At 42.0% G+C, this 8821-nt stretch overlaps 1 long non-coding RNA gene across 1 annotated transcript; it reads right to left on the minus strand.

Moving 5' to 3' along the window:
• Positions 1–512: 512 nt before the first annotated feature.
• On the minus strand, positions 513–8116 carry LOC126522625 (uncharacterized). The gene is made up of 4 exons (XR_007597484.3): positions 7889–8116; positions 6245–6318; positions 2299–2380; positions 513–604 (listed from the first exon to the last, which is right to left on the minus strand). It is a non-coding gene; the product is annotated as an uncharacterized lncRNA (long non-coding RNA).
• Between the last annotated feature and the right edge of the window lie 705 nt (positions 8117–8821).

Consider the following 8821-nt stretch of genomic DNA (forward strand, 5'->3'; position numbering starts at 1 on the left):
GCACGTCTCGGATAAAAACGTGATGCAGACTTGTACCACTTGTTCATCTATTAGGCTTACCTCGAGGGCCAAGGAAAGCCACATTGCCACATTTCTAACCACATTTCTAACGGATTTTACTGAATCACAATGTTGTATCGAAGAATGGCATGACGTCAGACAGAGACCTTGAAACTGCATTTTTCTGGAAATTTGCTTCCGCTTTTCTTGGTAGTCTGGTCGCTTAAATTTTCTCGTGCGCACGAATATTTTAACACCTTTACGGGTGCATAAATGGTTCTAGGTTTATGCCACATGACCAACACCCTGCACCTTGATAGCTTGAGGGTGTTAGTCACTAGAATGACATTGAACCAATCGTTTGCGCTGCGAGCAGCATCCTTCAGCAGTAATTGGGCGGTTCTTAAGAGTGCGAATAATTACAAGCACCAGACATTATATGAAAATAAACGAGAAGTCGAGAAGTAAGACGCAGGAAATTGCTAGCACATATATTAAGGTCACTGGTAATTACACAGTTGTTTTTATTGCACGGATAAAGAAACTTGTACGTATGATATTCGCAAAATGGGTGCTTCTTTTTTGCCGATGTCAAGTCACACGCCTGTAAATAAATAGAAAATGTGTATATGAGTAACTTCTGGGCAAACATGAGCAATAATAATTCCCCCCATATGTAAATAACATGCTCGTTAAGCCTGCTTCAGGTGAAATGTAAATACGACGTTGTGTAAATCGGCAGCCCGTTCAAATACACGCTATATCAGTGTGTCCTATACACAAATTTGCGCACATACTACACTTTATTAGGCGTAGGCAAATATTCAGTTTCTGACAGGAAAACGAATAGTTCATTAATAATATTCGAATGGTATTAGAAAAGGAACGATTCCGTGTTTTAGAATAGTAAATACTAAGCAAATTTTTCGCAACATCCAACTGTTAAGGTTTGGTTACTATTCTGAGTCTTCTAAAACCATTTCGCTAAATATCAAAAGTGTGGCAACGACAAAAGTTTTCGAACCGCTGCTGAAACTAAATATGAAATAGAAGCGTTGTTTTCAATTTCGTGGGGAAAGCCGACATGAGAACCTGCAATTTCCTCTTGTAGTTTTTTGTTTAGTACTTTTGCCAGTCTAGGTATTCCGCAGTTGTATTTCTTGCTCTACAATCTCGTCACCTTTTCCTTGCAACGGCCCATTTTATATTCGCAGCTTCTGGTCTTCTTTCAGTAACGTTTTATTTAGTGCATTCTTAAAGCCAGTCAGCAGCAGCCATTCTTTCTGGGAAGTTTGTTTGGAGCCAGACTCTAAAGAAATTGAGAGGCTATTCCTGACGTTTTCTTTTTATTTATTTCTTTGGTTATAATAGTTGATGTGTTTAAAGCGGATTATCTGTCCTTGATAGCTGTCTTTTTCTTTTAATACGTCTTTATTTCTGCGTTTAACAGGCCAAGCCTTGCCGTGTCAAATTCAGAGCAGCTCGTCTTTTTTGCATTTATCAATACAGGCGTCACACCAAATTATACGAAATAGACATTGTTGCTGTAAATATGTCGTCTACGTTTGACAATTTAATGTTCGATTTGGTATTGAATACCTACTATCCATATTCGATTCGTATTTAAAAAAGTACATATTCGCCCACCTCTACAATTAATTAATTTGCAATATGCTTTGAACAGAAAGGTAGAGTCTTGCGCATTCCCTTTAATATATAGTGGTGGCTACGCGTAATTCGACTTCGAAGCCTTCGCGTACTTCTCTGGAACTGATGTTTTTTAGAGCTTTCTGTCTTTTTCGCACCTAATGAAGTTCTTCATCTTATTCTCCACTCGGATTTCTTACTATCTTAATGTTTGCTTGGAAGCCACCAGTGCTGCATCTCTTTTTGCATATTTTAGGAACAAACTTTTCTTAACATTGTTCTTTCTCATACGAGCTCCTAATCACAGTGTAATGTCCGCGTTAATTCATTATTACCGTGCGCGAACAAAGCTTGCGTGTTACTGATGCGGTACCTGTAACAACGCAGCTTCGTTAGAATTTCTTTCATTTCGATTGTTACATCGCGTCAGAACTAAAAGTTTTCACAAAAGGAATATTTGCTGTTATTTTCTCATCGCCGAATTGTATGTTACAATATTTCACCTCGCCACACATTCCTTAGCTCTGGGGTTGTATATATGACTTGCACTTTCAAGTCAAGTGTTTTAAGCTAACCCTGTATTAAGTTCAGGCAGATGACAAAATTGTGTACGACACGAGTCAATCTTGGGGATGTTCCTTCTGTACTCACATTGAGGAATCGGTGGGCAGGGAGCTCTGATGCACACTACTTGTTCGTAAACACAACGTTGTCCAAAGCGGCAGATTTGCCTCTGCAATAGAAAACAATAAGTGCTACTTCCTGCTCACTAAGAACATGCACCCACATGATATGCAAAAAATGATAATCCATTAACCACTGTTTTGTTAACCGGGCCCAGGAACAACCATGAATGAAGGAAGAACTCGTGAATCAACAGGCAGTGTTACCTTCCCGAGCCACACGCGAAAAAAAAAGACGCTTTGGGAAAGTGAGCAATCGTACCAGACATAAAACGAAATTAAAAATGAGCAAAGAAAATTATTACTATTATTTGTCTTCACAAAACTATTTTAACATTTTCATAACCGCGCCACGGAAGTCACAAGGCTAAGAGGGACGATAAATGAGCTCACTTTCCAACACAGAAAAATTCTCCTGCATTCCTGCACGTTTAATAGAAACCACAAAATTTGTACTGAGCTAAAAATTATATGGACAATCCAAGCGAATTTTCACCTTCGTCACCGCCGTCAGCGTTGCCGTGAGGCTCTGCTTATATTTAGGTATATGTATGCGATATCAGCAATCGCAAAACAGGGGTAATTGGAGACCGCTAGGAGTGGCCTTCGCCCTGCACTGGCCATAAATTTTGGCTGATGATGATTTTGATGGTTACGATGATAAATGCCATGTCATGATATAAGACATGCCGCGTATGAGGGTTATACTGTCACACCATTCTATCACTCAGATTGTTCATGCCATGTGTTACAATCTTGACGAAATTGCTCCTGATAATTTGGAAAACGGCAGACCACAAACAAATGTCATAAAACAAAACGCCGACAGCGCATGAAAATTATACGATATTATTTGCGGGGTTCCTCACTGTCTCCGGGATCGGCCGACGAAAGAGGATTGAAATATAGTCGATACGGAAAAGTGGTAGTAAAGTAGCTAAGAACGAGGTCTTTGATTAATAAACATAAATAAAGTTGTCCTACCGCGGGACTCAAACAGAGGGCCCCTCGCGCAACAGCTCGCTTGGCGGGTTTTATAAACACTCAGCTCGATTTTTCGCCGAAGTCAGTAATTGCACATCAAAATGCTGATTCCTTCAGTTATAGCATTTTTTCTGAACAACCCTACTCACATTAACTGTATGATTTGCATAAGAATTTTAATGATAGGTGTTGAAAGATGTCTAAGAATTTTCATGTCCAAATCGCAGAGACTGATCCACAGAAGAAGTTGTATTCTAAGATCTCAAGTTAGACAACTTTGGTCACGCGCCGCGGTGGCTTGGCAGCCATGGAGTTGCGCTGCAAAGCACGAGGTCGCGGTATCGAAAACCCGACCGCGTCGGCCGCATTTCGATGGGGGCGAAATGCAAAAAAGTACTCCCCCCCCTATGGCAAGCCTCCTAACCAATTCGCAGTTCTGGTACGTAAAGCCCCACGATTCATTCAAGCAGCTTTGGTTGCTTGAACGAGTTGTAAAAGAGCCTACGCAAAGCATTCAGAACCTGTCGGCTTGTGCCACCGTTTTTTCACACGTGTAGTAGCCAAGGTACGGGGGCTATATTTGCACCTGCCGATGTGTCGTTTCCGCAGCAAAGCGTCGCGTCCCTCACATGAAGCGAACTTGCCCCCGCGTGTTCCATGGTGCGGGGCCACACCAACCCTACACCACATTACGTGGGAGTGCACATTAGGCAACATAGAACACCCCGACACGAACACCACGAGTGAGCAATAGAAGGCAGTGCTGTCCAGCCCGGCCCTCGACGACCAGCTCAAGCTGATACAGAGAGCTGAGGAGATGGCAAGAGCCAGCGGAGCCCTGGACTAGGGGCCCCGACCATTAGTGATTATTCTGATAATTCTTTTAATAAAGTCTATCTATCTATCTATCTATCTATCTATCTATCTATCTATCTATCTATCTATCTATCTATCTATCTATCTATCTATCTATCTATCTATCTATCTATCTATCTATCTATCTATCTATCTATCTATCTATCTATCTATCTATCTATCTATCTATCTATCTATCTATCTATCTATCTATCTATCTATCTATCTATCTATCTATCTATCTATCTATCTATCTATCTATCTATCTATCTATCTATCTATCTATCTATCTATCTATCTATCTATCTATCTATCTATCTATCTATCTATCTATCTATCTATCTATCTATCTATCTATCTATCTATCTATCTATCTATCTATCTATCTATCTATCTATCTATCTATCTATCTATCTATCTATCTATCTATCTATCTATCTATCTATCTATCTATCTATCTATCTATCTATCTATCTATCTATCTATCTATCTATCTATCTATCTATCTATCTATCTATCTATCTATCTATCTATCTATCTATCTATCTATCTATCTATCTATCTATCTATCTATCTATCTATCTATCTATCTATCTATCTATCTATCTATCTATCTATCTATCTATCTATCTATCTATCTATCTATCTATCTATCTATCTATCTATCTATCTATCTATCTATCTATCTATCTATCTATCTATCTATCTATCTATCTATCTATCTATCTATCTATCTATCTATCTATCTATCTATCTATCTATCTATCTATCTATCTATCTATCTATCTATCTATCTATCTATCTATCTATCTATCTAACCCCTGCGTGTTGTCGGAACGCGGGCCGAGAAGCTGCCAAGAAACGCTAATCGCAATGAAGCAAGGCGGGCCCGCATACGCCCAAAGACCACTCCGTTAGTTCGGATGCAGAAACAATGTGCAGCTGCATGCGCGTCGCGTGCTGCAACACACTGCCGGAGGCGCCCGGACGTGGCGCTGCGGGAACAGGAGGCCGACGTTAAGCGAGATGGTCGACAAAGCCCCGCGGTTCAAGAGCGCGAAGCGGACGCATACATTGCTCCCGCCGTGAGCATGCCGCAGTATACTGGAACGCGAGGGCCACACATTACACAATATCCTGTAGTTCTAGCCGATGCTGCTCGTAGGTCATCGAGTTTTCTCTGTTCATGTGTCGACACACGTCGCACCACGCCTTTTTACTTAGTGAGCTTACGCTTACTTCAAGTCATGCTGCCACTACAGCTATGAGCCTTACACTTCGCGTAATATTCTAAAATGTGGCTATCGCATGCTATCACCCTTATGGCGAAACGACGATATTTATTCTTTTAAAGCTTTAAACGTGCAGTGTCTGTGCGCATGCATGTGTGCGTGCATGAGAAAGACAGAGAGAGAGACAGACAAGCGCACGCGTGTGTATGCCAATACAGTCAGTTAAAAGATGGCGTTTTGTTTATTCTACGGCCATTTTTCCTCGCTCGCATTTCGTGCGCCGACAACTCGCACGGGGTTCGCAATTCCAAGCCGCCTCGATCTACGTCATATCAATAATTCACAGTAATGCATCTGGTATCATAATTTCGAACTAAAATATCGGGGTGTAGAACATCGGCAAAGAGCATCGATTACGAGCAAACGGATTCGTTGTAAGAACTGATTACATATTATGAAGGGCAGAAGATGCATGCTACTATTCCGTGCAACATCCGAGGTACGTCCAGTCCTGCCAGCGTACACTTGGAGCAGGCACATTATATATGTATCGCACGTCGTATCAGACGCCGCATCGTACGAGTGTTTCCCGCTTTAAACCAGCAACGTATTCATCCAACCATCAATTTAGCTAACTATGTACTCAAACGATGCAGTAGGATGCTAGCCGATTACGCAAGGCATCTCGGCCAACAAATCGAGCCAATATTCTTGACGATGTCACCCGTGCCAGTGAAATTAATTCTACGAACTTCAGACACTCCTTTAGCCATTAAATTAGGCAGTTCGTCGTCTTGAGCTACTTCGCCAAATTCACAATGGTACGGTGTACAATGAACTCACGCCACATCGACGGCCTCCGCCGGGTCGCCCAAATCCTCCACCACCCGGGAAGAGCTGAGCTTCCACGAGCAGCACTGTGATAAGTTCATATATGCACAGATTAGAACAAAATTTGCCCTTTCACCTGTGTGTAGCGCGATGCTAGAAAAAAAAACGATAAGTTCAATTTTCTGAAGAAAGCAACGTTGCAGTCGACTAAACATTTTTCGAGGCCCATGAATCAGTTCAAGGAACCACTGACATAACGAAGCAATGGTTCTTTCTAAACAAGGTGTCCCAGCTAACTTAAGCCAAACTTTGAAGATATGGAAATGCCCCGTAGCTGGACATAACAAGGGTAATATTGTTTGCCGTCGCTTGGAGGTACTAAAATCATTTTTTTTAATTCTGTCTAATTAGATAATTACTCTTAATTAAATACGCTACTTCTGAAATATTATAGTTAGATGAAAAGTGTTACGGAGAAAGTTGTAGAGTGACATGAAAAACTCCCGATACAGCTTTCTGTTGCTCAATGCGTGCTACATGAAAGTGTTTTTCCGAGCGTGAAAGCAGCCCCCGAATGCACGCAAAGTGCCTCGAGTGGCCAGTCGCACGGCACCATTTTTTTTTCCTTCTATCTGTATGGGTATACCAATGCCTCATCGGTAGACTGAAAAGGAAGAGCAGGCAAAGCGAGATTGGTAGATTACCAATGGTGCTCCCATCTCCAAATTTCACGCCTGCTTCAGGAAACATTGCCCAACTTGTGTAAACGAGGCCTCCAGCTTTTCCTACCCAATTTTACTTGTCGCCCCAAGAGTGGCGCCCATATAAACATCTGTAGAAGTTTCGCTTTTTGTACGCTTCTTGTCGATGCATCTACCACGGCATCATCAGTCATTCCGCATATTAAAAAGTTACCCGCAAATTAAGCCATCGCAAATGTGGTGGCGATGGCTTGCACTTACCTCTGCGAAATTAATTTATTTGCGAAATAATTAATTGATTTAAAGTTACATATCAACGAATAAATTAAGACAGAGGGGCAGCGTTAAAACACTCTCGGATAATGATATATGTGCTTTTGTAGCGCAAGGGCCAATGATGGCCAAAATACGCCGATACTGTATTCCACCAAAGTAACGGTCCGCTTCTGTAAATGAAGCAGTACTTATATATATATATAAACACTTTTAAAGAATGCATGAAACAGTGCTGATGAGACAATTCAAACAGCGCTTGAAAAAGAAACGAAATCGAAATAGCTAAGTTCGGCAAGAGTGTCAGATTTTAGCAAAACTTAAGAGGGCAACAGCAGTAAAACTATTCTGCGCATACCTGCTTACTACAGGGTCAAATATTATAGAAAAATGTAACTGCTAGTACATTGTGTGAAAGTACAACAAGCTCATCTACCCGATTTCGCGGTTGCCGTAACGCATGCAGAAGACCGATCGTCCAATCCGCCTGAGCTTGAAATTGACATAAATTGCTTTAAACTTACATATCAACGAATAAATTAAGACAGAGGGGCAGCGTTAAAACACTCTAGGATAATTATATTTGCGTTTTGATGGCGCAAGGGCCAATGATGGCCAAAATGCGCCGACACTCTATTCCACCAAAGTAACGGTCCGCTTCTGTCAATGAAGCAGTACTTACCAGCTGACAGCAACAATACGGTGAACACGATGGCAGAGTTCTTCATCGTTGCAGCTTTACGCAGAGCAAATGGTGGCTAGACACGAGGCAAGGGCTCTTTATATTGGCTACCGGACGTTCCACCGACGCATCCGGCATTCGGTCGAACACCTTTTCTGGCTTGAGGGCACGTGTAAGAAAATGCTCACTGCCATCTCCAGGAAGGTTACTTTCCGCCTTGAGATCCCGAGACGCGAAGGTTGCAAACTGCGTGGTGCCCGGGTATTTCAGAGGAACGGGCGCAAATAGCTTGCCCTGTGTAGTTTAAATATCTGCAAGCAGGAGGCAACAGATGTAATTATTGTGGCTAACTATAGATATGTAAATGCAACTCAATTCGCACTGCTCCTTCGTTGTTTTGTTTTCACACGGTGTCGTAAAATGCACTATAATACTGACACGTGTACTTGTTTATCTTTTTTGGGCGTCTGCTTTTCACCGTCTAACAAATGTATCGCTCAGCGCGGGACACGACCGCAGGTATCGGTAGTTTCTCGAATCTTATAGATGGTTCTTTCTCCTCTCTCTTGTCACCGAAGCTTGTGTAATCTGACTGCATGTGCGACGCGAATTGCGTAGAAGTTTCTGGAAGACGCGGGCAGCAGCGATTTCTCTGCAACGTTCGATGGCTCATGTATAAAAGCCGATGCGCTTGACCGGCAGATCAGATTTCCACGATCGCCGACCATGTTCGCCGCTATCGCTGTGCTTTGAGTGTGACTTTCTTTTGTGGGCACAAGTTCGCCTAATAAAAGTTAGTTTCGTCATTCACAGATTTGCCTATGTATTATTCACCGTCTCTACTACGTGACAATACATAGCTTGGGGCCAACAGCGAGGGAGATGAAATTTATCTTGCAAGCGGCAGTTTGCCAAAGACGTCATCACTGTTAA

This window comes from Dermacentor andersoni, chromosome 6 (genome assembly GCF_023375885.2).
Source record: "Dermacentor andersoni chromosome 6, qqDerAnde1_hic_scaffold, whole genome shotgun sequence".
Taxonomy (NCBI): domain Eukaryota; kingdom Metazoa; phylum Arthropoda; class Arachnida; order Ixodida; family Ixodidae; genus Dermacentor; species Dermacentor andersoni.